Here is a 19482-nt window from a genome sequence, read left to right as displayed (position 1 = left end):
AATGCAGCAGGGAACAGTATAACAGAAGGTCAGTGTCACTTGATATTGCATCACAGAGGCTGATCTCTTCTACATCATACCCACCACTTGCAGAAAGCCAGTACACATAATTGTGAGGGTTTAAATTCAGAGGGAAAATAATTCTCTAAATTAAATTTTATGCTGCACAGAGAGTCTCACGTGTATGTGTAGCTCAGTTGGATCGATTGTCGTTCTAATAACTCCACGGTTGTAGGTTTGATCCCTTACAGGCCAGGAGATCTCCTTATCTTTTGCCAAAACCATTTGACCTTTCAGTCCATGGTGAAATATATATTGTGTTGAAAAGATGCCACAAACTGTAGACAAATGCTAGTGCTGCAAGTGAAGAGGAAAGCATTCAAAGATTAATGAGTTTCTTATGTGGAGCGAAGATAAAGTGTCACCATTTGCATATGTGAGGCTTCCAAATCGGCTCTCTGTAAAGACGCTCAAATCCAGCCTGTTAAGTTAAAAATATTTTAGCTGGGGATCCTCAAATCAGGCGTGTAGAAAAGAGCACCGTTAAACACCATCAGGAGTGCAGAACATGTGATAAAAGTGTTCTTTAACCAAAAAGTGAAAATAGTGAATTTGTCTTTCACTTAGACGTTCATCGAAAGCTCAGTAAACGATAAAGCGTGTTTACTGAGCGAGAGACTTGTGTTCTGAATTCTCATCAGATTAACCGGTAATATAGCTACTAATAAAGGTTTACATTAATCTTAATTATTAATAAATTACACTACGTGAGTGGTGAATACTGTATGTTCGTTACTTTGTGACCATATTATTTCCACTACATTCAGAACAGTTCAAAAGCGATCAACTGTTCCACTACTGAGCTACAGATGCAGCCATTCAAAGTGAGCGGTACAGACACGTACCGCAGGTAAGATGACACGGGGTACCGCGGTGCGTGATTGGTTGACCGACAGGGGCACTCATGGTCCGTTGGTCTGTCGTAGAAAGACTTACTGTAAACGTCTTTACTGTGCCCGTTGTAGATATTGAATTTTACCACTGAAGGGAAATCTTAGTAGCTGAGCATAAAAAGAATAGGAGCATACTGTAACGCGTGTGAAGGCCATAAATGATATTAATTTTGGAACATAAACATACAGTATATAGCTGGTCTTGGTACTTTAAAGAAAAAAATACACACCAGTATTCCATTTCTCCCTAAACATTGTAAGCTTCGAAGTCTTTAACTAACGTGATACCGGAGTCAACAAGCATACTTTTAGAATTTGATTAAAAGGGAATATAATATGGAATCGCGTATCTAAAGAATTTAATAACGGTATGATTATATCCGTGTACTGCGACAGGGCTGTGTAGGGCTGTTTCGCCTGCCTGTTCATGCAAGCTGTCTTGTAGCCTACTGGTCTAGGTGTGTGACTACCAACTAGCAGGTTGTGTGTTTGAATCCAGCTGGTGCTGGACTTTTCTTTTAACAAACATTTCTTCGAAAAAATAGGTAAGCATTATTATGGACAAAAAATTGACTTTTATATTTCAAAATATCGCAACATGATCGATATTTGCGATATTTTGAACATATCTTCCCTTCTGACAGCGGTTCCTGCTTCTAGTGTGTGTGTGTGCAACAGAGTAAATTTTTATAGAGAAATGGAGGCTGGACAGTATGCGTTACAATATAAACATTTTTATTGATTTAAATCATGTTCTGATTTAAATTGCAAAAGCGTGTTTAATTATGTGTTTTTTAATCATAATCAGGCTAATGCATTTCTACATTTTCTGTATGAACCAGCTTAGAGGTTCATACAGAAAGACAGCTTGTGTTTAAATTGAGTGTAAGGTAATTTATGCTTCTAAAGTCATGGGCAGCATTTATTATTGTACTGTGCTGTAAACTTTTTCTGTGCCTAGTCACATTATGTTATAGCGCTTTTATTGCGTTATTAAATCCGGTGGCGCTGTGTGTTAGTTTCCTGACTCCCATTATTTAAACTGCGACACTGATCATTCATCTCTAAATAAACTTTATTTTATATAGCGTTTTAAGCGAATAGGTAATTAGATTGCTCATAAACCTAATCGCTTTTTCTACATAAACACACCGTGATTGCTCTCTGAAAATGCTTTTCCTTTATTTTTAAAGTAGGCTCAGATTTCAACTATAGATAGTATTATTATAAACTTTCTTGGAAAAATGTATTTTATGTAAACCATGTTTGCTATTAATTCATTTAGGGCTAAAATACGTTCATTGTCTTCCAATCGAGTCGAGTTGACATTGGAAGCCTGCCACACCCTGACTGTTAAACCAACGCATTAGCACGTCAAAGCCCATTGAGGGTATTGAGCCAGTATTGGCTTTAGTATTCCCCCCCTCTCCCCTCAATTCAATTCAAGGTGTTGCATGACAGATGGGTACAAGCAGTGTTGGGTATGTATATTGTAACGCTTACGGCAGACAGGCACTGTGTAAGAGCCGGCGCACCAGAGCAGCGCACCGAGGGAGCGTCTGCATTTATAACTTAGTTTTTAAAATTAGTCAAGCAATATGAAGCATCTCCTTTTACTTAGTGCCTGAGCATAAAAAGAATAGGAGCATACTGCAACGCGTGTGAAGAAAACATACACACCAGTATTCCATTTCTCCCTAAACATTTTAAGCATCGAAGTCTTTAACTAACGCGATACCGGAGTCAACAAGCATACTTTTAGAATTTGATTAAAAGGGAATATAATATGGAATCGCTTATCTCAAGAAATTAATAACAATATAATTATATTCATGTTGCAAAAGAACTGCAACGGACATAAAAACTCCCTTGCTTTTAACAGAGCGTTCCATAATTTCTAACTATGAAAATGCCAGGTGAAAGGATTTGTAAACATATTTTGTTAAAGCAAGTCAGTTTTTTCCGCAACACATAAAATACATTTTTCCAAGAAAGTTTAGCCTTTGTCACTAATGAAACCACTAAATAAAGACATAAATATAGAAATCTTAAGATTTGTTTTATTTAATGTTGGTAGCAGGATGAACTGTCAGAGTGTATATTTTGTCGCAGAGTTGCTGCAAGATGTTAACAGTGAAAAAGGTATTTAGAAATGAGTTATTTCAAGATGAAAATTTTCAGAATAATTGCAAATCTAGCAGGATAGAGAAAGCACAGAAAACGGCAGGAATTGAACCTAGGACCCCAGTGCTGCAAGATAGCAATGCTAACCACTTTGCCACCATTAGAAAAGGATGGATATCTTAGTTATCTTTCTAGTTCACAGGTTTGCATGCATAATTTAATTTTGAAAGCCACTGAGACATCAGGTACTACTGTTGTATTTATGAAAAAGAAACAAAACAAAAACATACTAATAACTGTGCCATCCTACTCCTTAGTTAATACATTTTATTATTCATAAACAATTAACATTGTTAGCAAAATATGTTGAATTATATTTAACCCTATTTTTTCTTTAGTTTTGTATTCAACTTATTATATGATAGTCAGACTTAAAGTATATTTGAACAATGAAAATATATTTTTACAAGATTTTACATTAAGCACTTAAAATTAATATGGTTAATAATAGTAAACTGTAACATGCTGTAACAAGATCGGTTAAACTGCGAAGAAAATGCTTTCAGAGAAAATGTTTCAGGTGTGAAGAACATAGATCTCCAATGCAATTTCAACCAAACCTGTTCCCACACACCCTGCCCCCACTACCATTAGAATATACACAAAGCACTCAAATCTTTCGAGCTAATGATCAGGTGACCCGAGGGAGAGCGAGAGAAACACCAAGGGGTGTGGAACCAGGGAACTTTTTACATGGAAAATGGGCGATCTCCCCAGACTGCCTGCCCGTTTCACTGTTACCTGGATACCTCTTTATGTAGAACTCACTAACACTGGTTTTTAGTTTAGAAGGATTCAAGTAGGGTTTTAGATGAAAGGCAGCGACCTTAATCAAGCCTAAATCATAATTGAACTCATGTAGAGCCTACATTACATTTTAGCGTTTCATTCTGAGCAGAAGACCCTCACACCTGAAGAGTGCTCTGCCGGAGTGCTGGCTGTGACGAATTAAACCGGTTTTACAGGTTTCAATCACAGACCATGTGACATGGGAGTCAGGAAACTAACACACAGCGCCACCGGATTTGATAACGCTATAAAAACGCTATAAAATAATGTGACTTGGCACAGAACAAGTTTACAGCACAGTACAATAATAAATGCTGACCATGACTTTAGAAGCATAAACTGCCTTACACTCAGTTTAAACACAAGCTGTCTTTAGCCCTCTAAGCTGGTTCATACAGAAATGTAGAGATCCAGGCTCAGAACACACAGCTTCCTTAGCGAATACATATGCAGGACAACTAGAGAAGACGTTTTACAGAGGTTGGATCTACCAACATTAAATAAAACAAATCTTAAGATTTCTATATTTATGTGTTTATTTAGTGGTTTCATTAGTGACAAAGGCTAAACTTTCTTGGAAAAATGTATTTTATGTGTTGCGGAAAAAACTGACTTTCTTTAACAAAATATGTTTACAAATCCTTTCAATTGGCATTTTCGTAGTTAAAAATTATGGAACGCTCTGTTAAAAGCAAGGGAGTTTTTATGTCCATTGCAGTTCTTTTGCAACATGAATATAATTATATCGTTATTAATTTCTTGAGATACGCGATTCCATATTATATTCCCTTTTAATCAAATTCTAAAAGTATGCTTGTTGACTCCGGTATCACGTTAGTTAAAGACTTCGAAGCTTACAATGTTTAGGGAGAAATGGAATACTGGTGTGTATTTTTTTCTTTAAAGTACCAAGACCAGCTATATACTGTATGTTTATGTTCCAAAATTAATATCGTTTATGGCCTTCACACGCGTTACAGTATGCTCCTATTCTTTTTATGCTCAGCTACTAAGATTTCCCTTCAGTGGTAAAATTCAATATCTACAACGGGCACAGTAAAGACGTTTACAGTAAGTCTTTCTACGACAGACCAACGGACCACGAGTGCCCCTGTCGGTCAACCAATCACGCACCGCGGTATTTTGCGTCATCGCACGTCACGATGCACGACGCCGTAGCCAATTACCTCTGGTACGTGTCTGTACCGCGGTCTTTGAATGGCTGCATCTGTATACGTTGCCGCGACATATAATTAACGTCGAATTGCAACCATAAAATTGCCGACATTAATAAACGCATATATATTACGTTGAAAACACATCTAACACAGTATCTGAGGCTTTTTACTGTTAATGTCTTGTGTACCGCAACTAGGAGTATACGGCAATCTGCATAGTGTACAAAGTAAATTATTTTAGCAGTAATTACTTTATTTACGCGTGTATACTAAATATAGTAAATATACTCCCACCCTACATCGACATTAAAAGAAATAAAGGAGCACAAAATGCGTTACTTGAAGAATGCATATGCAAGGCAGGGGGCCAGGAGATCTGGACCCTGAAAATAATACGTTTCTGGTTCTAACTGTTAGGACAATTAGACAGGGTTTGCAAATGGTGGACAAAAATCGTCTTAACTTCCATTGTAATTTTTTTTTTTTCTTGGAAATGCAGAAGTTGTGCATTTTAGAATTTATATTTGAATCAAAATGTGGTTTTGTGCGTTAATGTAATTAGTTTGTGTTTGTCATTACTATACTGTATATTGCCATGTTACCAGAATTTGTAGCTGAAGTTTAAGACTAGTTGTGTTTTTTATGATTATTGCCCATATGTTGATTGTTGATCGATTGTATACAATGTATAATTTGAAATACATATTTTTCAGGTGTGATTGTGTATTTTCTGAATAAATTTCTAAACCAAATCATTGGCTTGATTTACTAGTTTCTACACCTGTAAAACCTATCTTTGATGTATAATAGACCTCTAAAGTTATCCGTATAATAGACCTCTAACCATATACGTATAATAATCCTCTAAAGTTATCCGTATAATAGACCTCTAAATTTATCCATATAATAGAACTCCAACCATTTATGTATAATGAACATCTAATCATAGACGTATAATTGACGTATAACAATAGACGTATATTAGAATTTCATTCTAGACGAATTGCAGACCACATTTATACGTCTAAGGTATGCATTTAAGACATATATTATACGTCTTTTGCCCACTGGGGTGTATCAGGCTCCGCTGCACAGCAGCGTAAGTATAAGTGTATAGATGAAACCTTTAATGTATTGTTCAGTTTCAATCAAAATGCTTTACTACTACAAGAGAGAAGTATAGTAAGAAGGATGGAACAAAATGTATGATTTATTGGAAGAAAACGTTTTTTTTTATTTATAAGCTCATGTCATCCAGCTCTAATACAAAAGCGACTCGCATCTTCAGGCCTTTTTTTGTTTGTGATCATTAATTTCTTTAGTTATAATCAACATTGAACTTTTTTAAAAATTAAACGACAACAATCAAACACGCAGACAAATTTTTAAAAAGTATTAGGAGTTGACAGGGTGCCCCTTCGGAATAGTCATCAGAAAATGTGAGAAAAGGAGAGTTACGTACAGTAAGCTCTCATACACAGTATTCGACATTGGAATCTGATTACAAAAAAAACTACCTGTCTCCCCAGCATTTATCGGTGCTGTTGTTCTCTGAGTTCTCTTAAGAAATACCAAATTATCTCCTAATTGCGACTCGCTCGCTGAATGATCTCTCAAGAGATCCAGAGTGAGATTCAACAGGTGTTTCCTGCAACAGCCACTGCAAGTGTGAAGACGTTCTCTGGATTTCACGAATATGACGTTAAATTAGTTCAAATCATTTACCAGGCTTCCCAAGTACAAAAAGGCCCAAGGACTCCAGCAGTCTTACAACCACTGTCCTGTTTGCCTCACCAGACACGATCTCTATTCTGTTGTAATCCACGATGACCCCATTCTTCAGGTGATTTATCATGTCCTTCCTCGCCTGTTGAGAGGCCATCCTGATCACCTCTGCCAAGGCGTGCTTCATACACGCCCTCTTCAAGTGAGCAGGAAGCTGATCAAAAGTATTCAGGCACATCTTGCACACCAGAGGAATCCTTGCAGGTTTCCTTTGAAAATAAATAATATAATTTGTGTATAGAAACAAGCTAAGACTGATTTCTTAAATTATCCTTAATTTTCTCTCTCATAGTTTGAGCATAATGATTTTATTGTATTTATATCAGAATTGCTCATTGCTCCAAACAAAATAATGGCTTAATATAAAAAAGTGAACTCTTACTTGGTCTCAGTCACAGACTTTCCAATAGGAGCCATTGTGGAGTTCAAAAACTGCTGGTCCTAGAAGTGGGGTAGGAATTTTATGAGATAAATTGAATTACAACAGAAGGACTGGCTGAGGGAACACTGGAATATATACAAATTCCAACTAGTGAGGAGTCCATATAGACACAGGTACCTTTCATATTCAGTATAAGATGGAGAGATGAATTGGCCCTGAAAATTCACTGCAATGAGAGACTGCTCCTGCCACTGTATATGAACAAACATACATGCTCATATTCATTTGCAGTTACATTATTGCAATGAATCTGTATCCAAAAAAAGATGTGCTCCATCTCGTCAGTAGATTGGATTCCAAAACTGATTTGGGTCAATATACATTACCTTAGAAGATAAGGTACAGTCTACTGTAGGGAACCATCAACTTAGAAAGCATCGGCCTTCCCTGGGGGGCAGGTAGGTGCAAAAGATAAACCTTTATCCTATCTTTATCTTAAGATAAGTGGCCAAGCAGTATTTTTCCAAATTTCACCAAGCTCATCGTGTTGCCATAGTAGACAAAGTTCTATAAAATGTTAAATAACTTTAAAAAAGCATCTTGGTCTTTCAATGCTGTACAAGGTGAATTAAACTGTCCCTGGTAATGCAAAGTAATGAGAAGCATCCCAGAAACTTTATCTCTAGAAACATTAGCTGTTTTATATCATGTAATTTAGTGTGATGTTGTCAGAATTAAAGGACATTATCACACACAGAAATTGGTTCAGTTGAATCTAAAAAACACAGCTAAACATGGGTTTAAATGTAAAATAGAAGTCTTACCTCTTGTCAAAAGATTTAATTCAAGAAGTGAACCTCAGATCCTTCTTTGAAAAAAGTAAGTTAAAATGAAAATGATTGTTAAAAACTGGGCTTTCAATAAATGACAAGTTTAATCTAATACTGCTCTGATCATGGTAGCAGGAAGGTGTGTAAATTACTCTGTACCTTCTCCCCAGCTGTCTAAAAGACTGACCATTTCCAGAGATGGCTGTTGAAAGCCACTTTCTACTAAAGTTAAAGTTCTACTAAATAATCCATGTAAGCCATGTTACACCTCATTCACCTTGTTTTTTTTATTTTAACCCTGAGATTATAGAGGTGTAATACCTATGGTACCCATATTCACCCTTTATTTAATACGCCATAAATTTAATATGCATTCTTAAATACTAGAAAGAGCTCTCAATAAATTAAATGCCCCATTGAACTGGCCCTGATTATACAATGCAAGGAGAAGTCTTCTAAGCCAATACTTGTAACCAGAAAGAGGCTTTATTTCAATTGTACAATATACAAAACAATACCATTTAACACAAAGATAAATTCCACACCTCAGCATGCACATGATGAGATTCTTGATATTAGATTAGAAAACAAATATCAATGCACTGAGAGAGGCTTATTAATAAAGATGCATCTGCCTGACTGCATATTAGTTTTAAAAGGTTATCAGATGTAAAGTCTTACCTCTTGATCGTAGTGGTGATTCAATATCCAGGACCTTAGTCAAGTCTCAGAGTTACTGTACCTCCTGTCTCGATTGCAGGTGAAAAGTGAAAGGTATATTGCACTCAGCAGAAAGTTACCCCGAGCAAAGACTCCACCCCTCCCAGAAAACAGCACTCCCCTTTGGCAAAGCAGTGGGTGGAGGAAGCCTTTGCTACCATTATCAAACACAGAAATTGCATTAAAATTGCAGAAAAGCATTAACATCCAAAGTACCTGTCTTAGCTGGGGCAGGAAGTTTACCAAGCCACCTGAAAGAATTACCATTTCCAAAGATGTCTGTTGTAATTTACACACCTTGCCCCAAGGTCCAGTCAGTCAAAAGCATCTTTATTAATAAGCCTCAGTGCCTTGGTATTTTTTACTAATCTAATATCAAGAATCTCACCATGTGCATGCTGAGCTGTGGAATATATGTATTGTTTTATATACTGTAAAATCGAAATACCACCTCTTTCTGGTTACTTATAATTTATTGCATAATCAGGGCCAAATAAAACTAAATCAGTGTCACCTGCTGGGTTCAAAATGCCTTCGGGGGACACCAAATAGGAGGCACTGGACTATAAATACCCATCCATGTTATAACACACTCACCAAGGGTTTTTTAGTTTAACTCTGAGCTTTGAGAGATTTACTACCTATGGTACCCATATTCATCCTTTATTTAAGGGAAGTACACATCCTAGACACACAGGAAACTCCCTTGCCCCAAGGGAAGACCGATACTTTGGATGGTAATGATTGAACCTGGCTTACAACAGACATCTTTGGAAATGGTAATTCTTTCAGATGGCTAGGCAAACTACCTGCCCCAGCTAAGACAGGTACTTTGGATGTTAATGCTTGAAACTAGACATCTTTGGAAATGGTAATTCTTTCCGAGGGCTTGGGAAAATCGATTTCTTTTGATGCACCTGCACTGTTGAATATACTTTAAACCCATGCTTAGCCATGTTTTTAAAATTAAATTATAACGATTTATGTGTTTGATAATGGTAGCAAAGGCTTCCTCCACCCACTGCTTTGCCAAAGGGGAGTCCTGTTTTCTGGGAGGGGTGGAGTCTTTGCTCGGGGTAACTTTCTGCTGAGTGCAATATACTTTTCACTTTTCACCTGCAATCGAGACAGGAGATACAGTAACTCTGAGACTTGACTAAGGTCCTGGATATTGAATCACCAATACGATCAAGAGGTAAGACTTTACATTTTTACTTTTAAATGCATTTGCTGATAACCTTTTAAAACTAATATGCAGTCAGGCAGATGCATCTTTATTCTTAAGCGTCTCTCGGTGCATTGATATTGTTTTTACTAATCTAATATCAAGAATCTCATCATGTGCATGCTGAGGTGTGGAATATATCTTTGTGTTAAATGGTATTGTTTTGTATATTGTATAATTGAAATACAGCCTCTTTCTGGTGACAAGTATTGGCTTAGAAGACTTCTCCTTGCATTGTATAATCAGGGCCAGTTCAATGGGGCATTTAATTAATTGAGAGCTCTTTCTTGTAGATATGAATGCAGAATGGATACAGATTAATTGCAATAGTGTAACTGCAAATGAATATAGATGAGAATGTTCACTTTTTTATGAAACCATTATTTATTTTGGAGCAATGAGCAATACAATAAAATCATTATGCTCAAACTATGAGAGAGAAAATTAAGGATAATTTAAGAAATCAGTCTTAGCTTGTTTCTATACACAAATTATATTATTTATTTTAAAAGGAAACCCGCGAGGATTCCCCTGGTGTGCAAGATGTGCCTGAATACTTTTGATCAGCTTCCTGCTCACTTGAAGAGGGCGTGTATGAAGCACACCTTGGCAGAGGAGATCACGATGGCCTCTCAACAGGCGAGGAAGGACATGATGAATCACCTGAAGAACGGGGTCATCGTGGATTACAACAGAATAGAGATCGTGTCTGGTGAGGCAAACAGGATAGCGGTTGTAAGACTGCTAGAGTCCTTGGGCCTTTTTGTACATGGGAAGCCTGAAGACACATTGGCAAGGTGAGATATTTTTAATTTGTAAGGCTTCTGTAGTTTCTTTTTGAAATCATTGTTACAACATATTATGTAAAAGCATCTACCTGTATTCCAGTGGCCCTGAGCAAGAGGCCGCTGTCCAGGAGGAAGAGATGCCAGAGGCTGCTCCAGAAACTGAAGCAGAAGCGGAGGAGGAAGGGGAAGATGGGGAACAGTAAGACTCTCTGCTCAATAGGGTTTCTAGTGCTTTATTTTTTATTTGCGCGTTGTATGTATAAAAATTGATTTTGTTTCACAGAGGCAAGAAAAAATGTAGCCTTAATTGGGATGTCAGTGAATTGGTAGATATACATAGTCACACGGGGCCACAATTAAAGCTATTTTCTCCCAGAAGCCAACTAAGAAAACGGAAACACTTATAATACATGTAATTGTCCATGTGTCTTATATCTACAGGGTGTCAGTTAAAGGTAATCTAAAAGCTCTCCGAAAAAAGAGTTGCCCTGGCTGGACTTTACAGAAAACACTCTTGATTCTCCTCTCCTGGCTGGCTTTAAACAATACCTTATCCAGGGCCTGGGAATGGTAAACTGCTCCAAGGAGGTAGGTATTTGGTACATGGGTTTTACTCGGCTTAAACTTCACATACCATGGATGTTGGTCATAAAAATAATGACTTTCTCTATATATGTTTTTCAGGTTGAAAATGTCTCCAGGTTCCTGTTTTTTATGGATCCATCGGAAGTTTCCTTAAGTTTTCTGAAGGACATTCCCAAAATGCAGACATTTGTTTCCCAGTTGAAGATGACTGGGCTGTCTCACCAGACCATTGCAGATTATATCATTAATATCATCAGATTCCTGCTCTTCATCCTAAAAAACACTAACCTGCAAGTGGAGGATCCCAGTCTAGCTAAGAGTTTAATAGACTTACATTTCTTCTCCATCTATATCAACAGCGTCATCGCTACTGAGCGCTAAAGGCAGGTCCTGGCAATACAATATTCTTTAGAAAACATTTTTCAAACTATTGCCACTACCATACGTAAAGTAAAAGATACCGATTGCACGCAACTAATAAAATCTCTTTTCCAGGGACGTTGTAGCTAGATGCAAATTACAACCGAAAATGTATCAGCTTTAAAATTTTCTTTTGGATCCACAGGACGATCAGCACGAGACTCAAAATATACCCGTGTTTGATTGTACAGCATAGATTGTACAGCATTTATGTTTATATTTATGTTAAAATGAAGGTAAATATCTCAAAATATCAACATCCAACTTCACAGTGCTAACGTAACAATGCTTGTCAAATTCTCAAACAAATCCGCGTTGTATTTCTAAACGATTTTAGCAGAGGACGCAACAGGAGTATAAATGATATCTCCCGCCAGCCCTTTAAAGATACTTTTCCATGGGTGAATATGGTTGTCTAGGGAGTTGCGGTGTTGATCATTACTGTACTTACCCGGTCTCAAGTGTTGTTGTTGGACACGGGCAAAATACTCGCATTTTCGGCCAAAATAAAGAGGGTTAAGGTTTCAGCTTTAGCGGAGGCAGTGTTTACATTGACAATAATAAGACTACCGTCCCTGGGTGGGGTTGAACCACCAACCTTTCAGTTAACAGCCGAACGCGCTCGCCGATTGCGCCACAGAGACTGATGAGTGCGACTTTTCTCCATTCGCACCTTTCCGGTCAAAAAATAAACATTGCTTGCATTTTCTTGCCAGTCGGCAATATTCCTTCTGCTCTGATAGCCAAGAATTCAATTTCATTTTTCACAAGCTGTATGAATTTCTTGAAAAACAAGTTGTTGCAGAAAGGAAATGCATTCATGCTTTAAACTAAATCAAGCCCTATGCGGTTGTCCAAGATGGTAGTTTCTGCACAAAAAGACAGGAAGAATTATTTATATAAGGTGAGGCTTAAACTCACAACCTCGGCATGAGTCCACTGAATATGTCATTTTACATGGCCTGAACCAGGAAAGAGATTGGAAGTCAAGAAGTTATGGTTTTGTTTTAATACTTGCCTACTCTTTTAATTTTTCGGTCAAATCTTTTATTTGGGAGTACTTTCAATGGATGTTAATCTTTGTCCCAATGCACGATTCTGGGCCATGGTGTGTCTTGAATAATGTTCTTATAGGCTTCAGTTTGGAAAAGTGCGGTCTTAAGAAGCTACCGAAACCGCTAATGGTTACATAACACTTAATGCAAAAGCAATGTTCGGGTTTGAAAAAAAATATTACTTGCTATGAATACAAACACTGTTACAGGAGGCGTGTTAGGGCTATTTTAGCTTAGATCATCAATTCATCTTACATTTCTTCTCCATCTATATCAACAGCTCTCCATCTATATCATCGCTACTGAGCGCTAAAGGCAGGCCCTGTCAATACAATCTTCTTTAGAAAACATTTTTAAAACTATTTCCACTACCATACGTAAAGTAAAAGATTCTAATTGCACGCAACTAATAAATTATCTTTTCCAGGTGTAGCGGCGAGGCTTAATAATAAGGCAGAATTAAGTGTTTCTGAGCTTCCCAAATGAGGCCTCATTTCTCTGTTCATCTCTGTGGTGCAGCCACAGAGAAACCATTCATGCAAGGTGATTTAAGGTCCAAGGACAGCTCCCAAAGGGGGATGCATTTAGCTAAGCCTGGCTATCATGATCAATGGTCATCCATTGGTGCCTATCTGTCTAGGGAGTGCGAGTTGGACATCTGGACTGCATTACTAAGTGTCAGGACTAAGTGACTCATATCTCACCTTGATCAACCAATCAGGGACTGGTAGGGCCGAGTAACCCACGTGGGACTCTGATGCCCATGGAACTTTCAGCCAATCAATGAGCTGAAGTTCCTCCAGGTAAAAACAGGCAACACAGAGAGCCTGTGAGATTGAGATTCAGATTCAGATTCAGATTCAGATTCAACAAGATTCTAAAGGGAATTCAAAGGAGAATTCCAGGGCAGGACGGCCCAGGAGCAGAAGGCTCCCAAGGGCAGGACATTCTCGCAGCGCGACTCCTTACCATCCTGAGACTCAGCCCGGACAACCACGGAACGGCCAGTGTGTCCGAGTGCCAGAACTTTCCTTTGTTCTAAGAGTCTAGAGTGGAGGTTGCCAGAGAGTAACCAGCAGCAGGCCTCGTGAACAGGTCGGAACTGTGGACAGCTGAATTACTATTCAGAACTAGCTCTTCATCATAAACGAACTGGTCCTCTTCCTGACTTGCTGGGACCCACAGTCATCTTTTCTCCTGTGCACAAACTTTGCTAGTTAAAGCCAACAGTGAGCATCAGCAGCGCACCGTCGCAAGCCGCACATCACAGCCTGGCACGGAGCCAGAGAGCGCGGATCGGACAGCAACAGCCTGCAACTGTTTCTTTGTGCCCGCAGGAGATCTGAATCCCCAGAGATTGGATGAGTATTCAACTTCAATGCATTACAGCTCGAGAATTCAATTGTTATCCCAACCAGTTGATATCAATTTAATTCCTAAGAGTTATGTACTTGTTTGAGTATCTAATGTAGAAGTTGTAACCAAGTTCACTTTACGAAACGGTCTTAATGAATGATATACTGAACGTATTTCCTCTTGATGTGTAACTCTTTGTAACTGATTGAATATATAACGTTTGTATTCTGATAACCCTCTCGCTAAGATCTGTTAGGTTTATATGCATATTCTATGTATTAATAAATGTATCCTCGTGTATTAGTACCTGTGTGTGCGCGTTGTTTGAGTTATGTCGCATGGTTGGATTCTAAAGCCACCAAAAGAATCAACTTTGTGATTTACTGCTACAATTAATAATTGTCTCAGTAAATGCCCAAACCCTACAGAACTGGTGCCTTCAGAGAGCCACTATGATTACATATTTGGCGTCCCTGAACCACTTTTCTCTACACAGGGACGTTGTAGCTAGATGCAAATTACAATCAAAAAAATCAGTATCAGCTTTAATATTTTCTTTTGGATCCACAGGATGATCAGCATGAGCCATCAAAGAGCCTGTAGCTGCAAGAAGTTTAAAAGCGCACAAGTGATCTGTCTTTGGTCAAAGGAATTGCTGGAGCAGTAGGACGCAGAGCAATATCTAGCAGCTGTAGACAATGTTTGGGGAAGAGATAATTCTGTTTTCAGCACAGGGAGTGAGAATGAGCTCAGTCCGGCTCCCAGCAGAATCCATTCTGGTTTGGTTACTGTCAGACTGTGCGTCTGAGGCTCTTTGGATCGCAACGTGAAAAAAAAAAAAAAAAACATTTGCTCACATCTTGTGATTTCCACGAGAGGAAGAGAAGAAAGCCTTTGTTAGCATTTGTTTAAAAAATAAGTTCACAATATGATAAAAAACACAGAAAGCACAAACGTAATAATATAATGATACAAAATCAATACCAAATCATAAAGCCAATTAAGTACCTATCCTTTGAAAACAGTGACATTTGTATCTACTTTTGAATTACAAATCAGACAGCGTAGTCCCTTAATTCAAAAATCAGATCTTGGCCAAAACAAGACAACCAGATGTTAGCTGAATTCGGAACAAGAGCCTCTGCTTCATCGTTTATTGAGCTTTTGATCAACGTCTGAGTGAAAAAGATTCGCTGTTTTAACTATTTGATTAAAGTTCACAAAAGCACCTTCCTTCGAGCTGGAGTCGAAACAGCAACTTAAGAATTCCTAACTGTTTCTAATCCAGTCAACCGCGCTACCAACTGAGCTATCGAAGGGATTTAAAGTGCTCCTCTCTGGCACATATTGCCCAATGTAATGAAATATTCCGGGTACTTAAATTCCAGTTCGACATCAAGTTTCCAACTCGTTTCCTTAGTCTTGTTTACCTTGAATTTAAGCCACTGAAGTGGCGAGGCTTATTAATAAGGCAGAATTAAGTGTTTCTGAGCTTTCCCAAATTAGGCCTCATTTCTCTGTTCATCTCTGTGGTGCAGCCACAGAGAAACTATTCATGCAGGCTGATTTAAGGTTTCCTTTAATAAGGGACAGCTCCCAAAGGGGGATGCACTTAGCTAAGCCTGGCTATCATGATCAATGGTCATCCATTGGCGCCTATCTGTCTAGGGAGTGCGAGATGGACATCTGGATTGCATTCCTAAGTGTCAGGAGTAAGTGACTCATATCTCACCTTGATCAACCAATCAGGGACTGGTAGGGCCGAGTAACCCACGTGGGACTCTGATGCCCATGGAACTTTCAGCCAATCAATGAGCTGAAGTTCCTCCAGGTAAAAACAGGCAACACAGAGATTCAGACAAGATTGAGATTCAGATTCAACAACTCTAAAGGGAATTCAAAGGAGAATCCCAAGGGCAGGACATTCTCGCAGCGTGCCTCCTGACCATCCTGAGACTCAGCCCGGACAACCACGGAACGGCCAGTGTGTCCGAGTGACAGAACTTTCCTTTGTTCTAAGAGTCTAGAGTGGAGGTTGCCAGAGAGTAACCAGCAGCAGGCCTCATGAACAGGTCGGAACTGTGGACAGCTGAATCACTATTCAGAACTAGCTCTTCATCAGGAACGAACCAGTCCTCTTCCTGACTTGCTGGGACCCACAGTCATCTTTTCTCCTGTGCACAAACTTTGCTAGTTAAAGCCAACAGTGAGCATCAGCAGCGCACCGTCGCAAGCCGCACAGCACAGCCTGGCACCGAGCCAGAGAGCGCGGATTGGACAGCAACAGCCTGCAACTGTTTCTTTGTGCCCGCAGGAGATCTGAATCCCCAAAAATTGGATGAGTATTCAACTTCAATGCATTACAGCTCGAGAATTCAATTGTTATCCAAACCAGTTGATATCAATTTAATTCCTAAGAGTTATGTACTTGTTTTGAGTATCTAATGTAGAAGTTGTAACCAAGTTCACTTTACGAAACGGTCTTAATGAATGATATACTGAACGTATGTCCTCTTGATATGTGTAACACTTTGTAACTGATTGAATATATACCTTTTGTATTCTGATAACCCTCTCGATAAGATCTGTTAGGTTTATATGCATATTCTATGTATTAATAAATGTATCCTCGTGTATTAGTACCTGTGTGTGTGCGTTGTTTGAGTTATGTCGCATGGTTGGACTCTAAAGCCATCAAAAGAATCAACTTTGTGATTTACTGCTACAATTAATAATTGTCTCAGTAAATGCCCAAACCCTACAGAACTGGTGCCTTCAGAGAGCCACTTTTCTTACATATTTGGCGTCCCTGAACCGGTCTTAATCTACACCACAAACCAGAATTCTACTGTATAATCTTCCGGGGATGTTACAAAATGTTTGATGGGGCATCAATCATTACAGGCGGAAATTCACTCCTTTTCTTTTCTCGAGGCATCATATTAAATGATCCATTTCATTTGGATCAAGAAGAGGATCACCATGAGAAATAGAACAAACTGTTTGATTCTGTCTTTATTGGGAGCTGTATCACAGCTAATGCATGTAAAGCCTTCAGTATGTGATAGTGAGAGCTCAGTTATGCCAGGGAGTGGGAGTGAAGAGAACTGAACTGAAATTTAGTAAATTCATATATAAATAGAGTGTAAATCATCAAAGTGTTCTGTCACTTAAAGCTTATTACAACACTACCAGGAGTGGGGATTGAACCCATGTGGACATTTGTCCATTGGATCTTAAGTCCAACACCTTAACCACTCGGTCACCCTGGTCTACAGCGATACACTTTTCAGTTGTTTAACATTTAAATATGATTCAACAATTAAAAAAAATTAAACCACGAAACCTCTTAGAGTTGCGAGAATAATTCATTTGTGTATAAAATACATTGTGAATGCTTTCTCAGCCTTTACTTTTTCGTTTTTATGACATTTTTTCATAAAAATGTCATAAACATTTTTTCAACGTCAATATATATCGTTCGGTTACCAAATCGCTAACCAGTGTTATTACCCACTGTTACTCTGAACTCGGAAGTAAATACATTATTCATGAATTAAATTGATAAATTGATAAATTGATTGTTGAGGTACAATTGAATTCTCGAGACGCAATGTAGAACATGGGGTTTACTTATCCACTGTGTATGGATTTGGAATCTCCCGGCACGAACACCAAACCAGTTGACAGGCTCTGTTGCAGCCTCTGTTGCAGCGGTTGTCCAATGGGCGTTGTGTCAGTGTCCTCTGGCTACCGGCCAACCAGTCAAGGTGCAGCTCGAAGTAGGACGGACGGAGGAATCTGACTGCGGCGCGCAGGGCAGTCATTGCTCCGAGGGCATCTACCAGGAGTCCTGCTGGCTAGTAGAAAGTCTCTACGCACAGAGTGTGACCGCGAGTCCTCACAAGTCACTCTTTTGCCTGGGAAGAAGCTGGTTCGTTCCCGGTCCAGCGCTGCTTTTGAATAAGCTATTCAGGTTGTCGACGAGGGTCCAACTGTAGGCTGCCGTTGATCAAGCGGAGCATTCATGTTGGTAGAATTCTGAGTACGTACGGGATCCTCGGCCTCGCCCTTAGAACAAAGTCCAAGTCCTTTTGCAGACAACAGCAGTTGACACGTGATTGTCTCTGAGGATGCGCGAAAATGGCCAAGGAGAGCCCCGATCTGAGCTTGCGCTCCCTTTTTGACCAAGACACAGATGTGTGCTGATTGGTTGAGAGTTTGGCGGGCATTGGAGACCCACATGGTATTACCACGCCCTGCCAGTCCCTGATTGGTTGGTCAAGATGAGATATAATTCACTTACTCTTGACACTTAGGAATGCAGTCCAGATTTCCATTCGGCACTCCCTAGACTGATAGGCGCCAATGGATGACCATTGATCATGATAGCCAGGCTTAGCTAAGTGCATCCCCGTCTGGGAGCTTGTTCCTTATCAAAAGAAAACATCTTAAATCAGCCTGCATGAATACTTTCTCTGTGGCTGCACCACAGAGATGGAGGGTGAGATGGGACCTCCTTTAGGACAGCATACCAACGCTTAATTCTGTCTTATTAACAAGCATTGCCGCTACAATAGCAATTCAAATACAACAGCCACACTGCTGAAACCATATGTTTTACACACCAGACAGGCCCCCTAACCTCATACAACCTTGCTGTGGCTGTGACCCCTTTATTTTTTTATGATTTTCTGAAGGTAACACTACAGGTAATACATTGGGATAGGTGGGTCTTCTTCATGGCTCAATAGAAATTCAAATACAACAGCCACACTGCTGAAACCATATGTTTTACACACCAGACAGGCCCCCTAACCTTATACAACCTTGCTGTGGCTGCGGCCCCTTTATTTATTTTGTAATGGTTTTTTCAATTTGGCACCATTAGACAGCCTGTACATGGGGATAGGAGGGTGCTATTCACGAGTCAATAGCTCTTCAAGCACAACAGCCACAGTGCTGCAACCAGGTGTTTTACACATCAGACAGCTCCCCTAACCTTATACATGCTTGCTTTGAGTTGTGGAACATTTCTTTATTTTTTAATGATTTTTTTACTGTAATCAAGTGTTGTGCTCATTAATAATAATAATAATTGCTTACACTTATATAGCGCTTTTCTGCACACTCCACTCAAAGCGCTTTACAGGTAATGGGGACTCCCCTCCACCACCACCAATGTGCAGCATCCAGCTGGATGATGCGATGGCAGCCATAGTGCGCCAGAAC

General features: G+C 39.1%; 1 protein-coding gene and 2 non-coding genes across 3 annotated transcripts in view; all 3 read right to left on the bottom strand.

Moving 5' to 3' along the window:
- LOC148665564 (antigen WC1.1-like) overlaps positions 1-19482 on the bottom strand; it is a 589159-nt gene that overhangs the window by 71111 nt on the left and 498566 nt on the right. The gene's annotated exons all lie outside the window — the stretch shown is intronic.
- On the bottom strand, positions 12410-12483 carry trnan-guu (transfer RNA asparagine (anticodon GUU)). The gene has a single exon. It is a non-coding gene; the product is annotated as a tRNA-Asn (tRNA).
- On the bottom strand, positions 17440-17522 carry trnal-uaa (transfer RNA leucine (anticodon UAA)). The gene has a single exon. It is a non-coding gene; the product is annotated as a tRNA-Leu (tRNA).

This window comes from Lepisosteus platostomus, chromosome 5 (genome assembly GCF_059453375.1).
Source record: "Lepisosteus platostomus isolate fLepPlt1 chromosome 5, fLepPlt1.hap1, whole genome shotgun sequence".
Taxonomy (NCBI): domain Eukaryota; kingdom Metazoa; phylum Chordata; class Actinopteri; order Semionotiformes; family Lepisosteidae; genus Lepisosteus; species Lepisosteus platostomus.
Note: the sequence above shows the minus strand (reverse complement) of the source record. Positions and strands in the feature narration are given on the sequence as shown.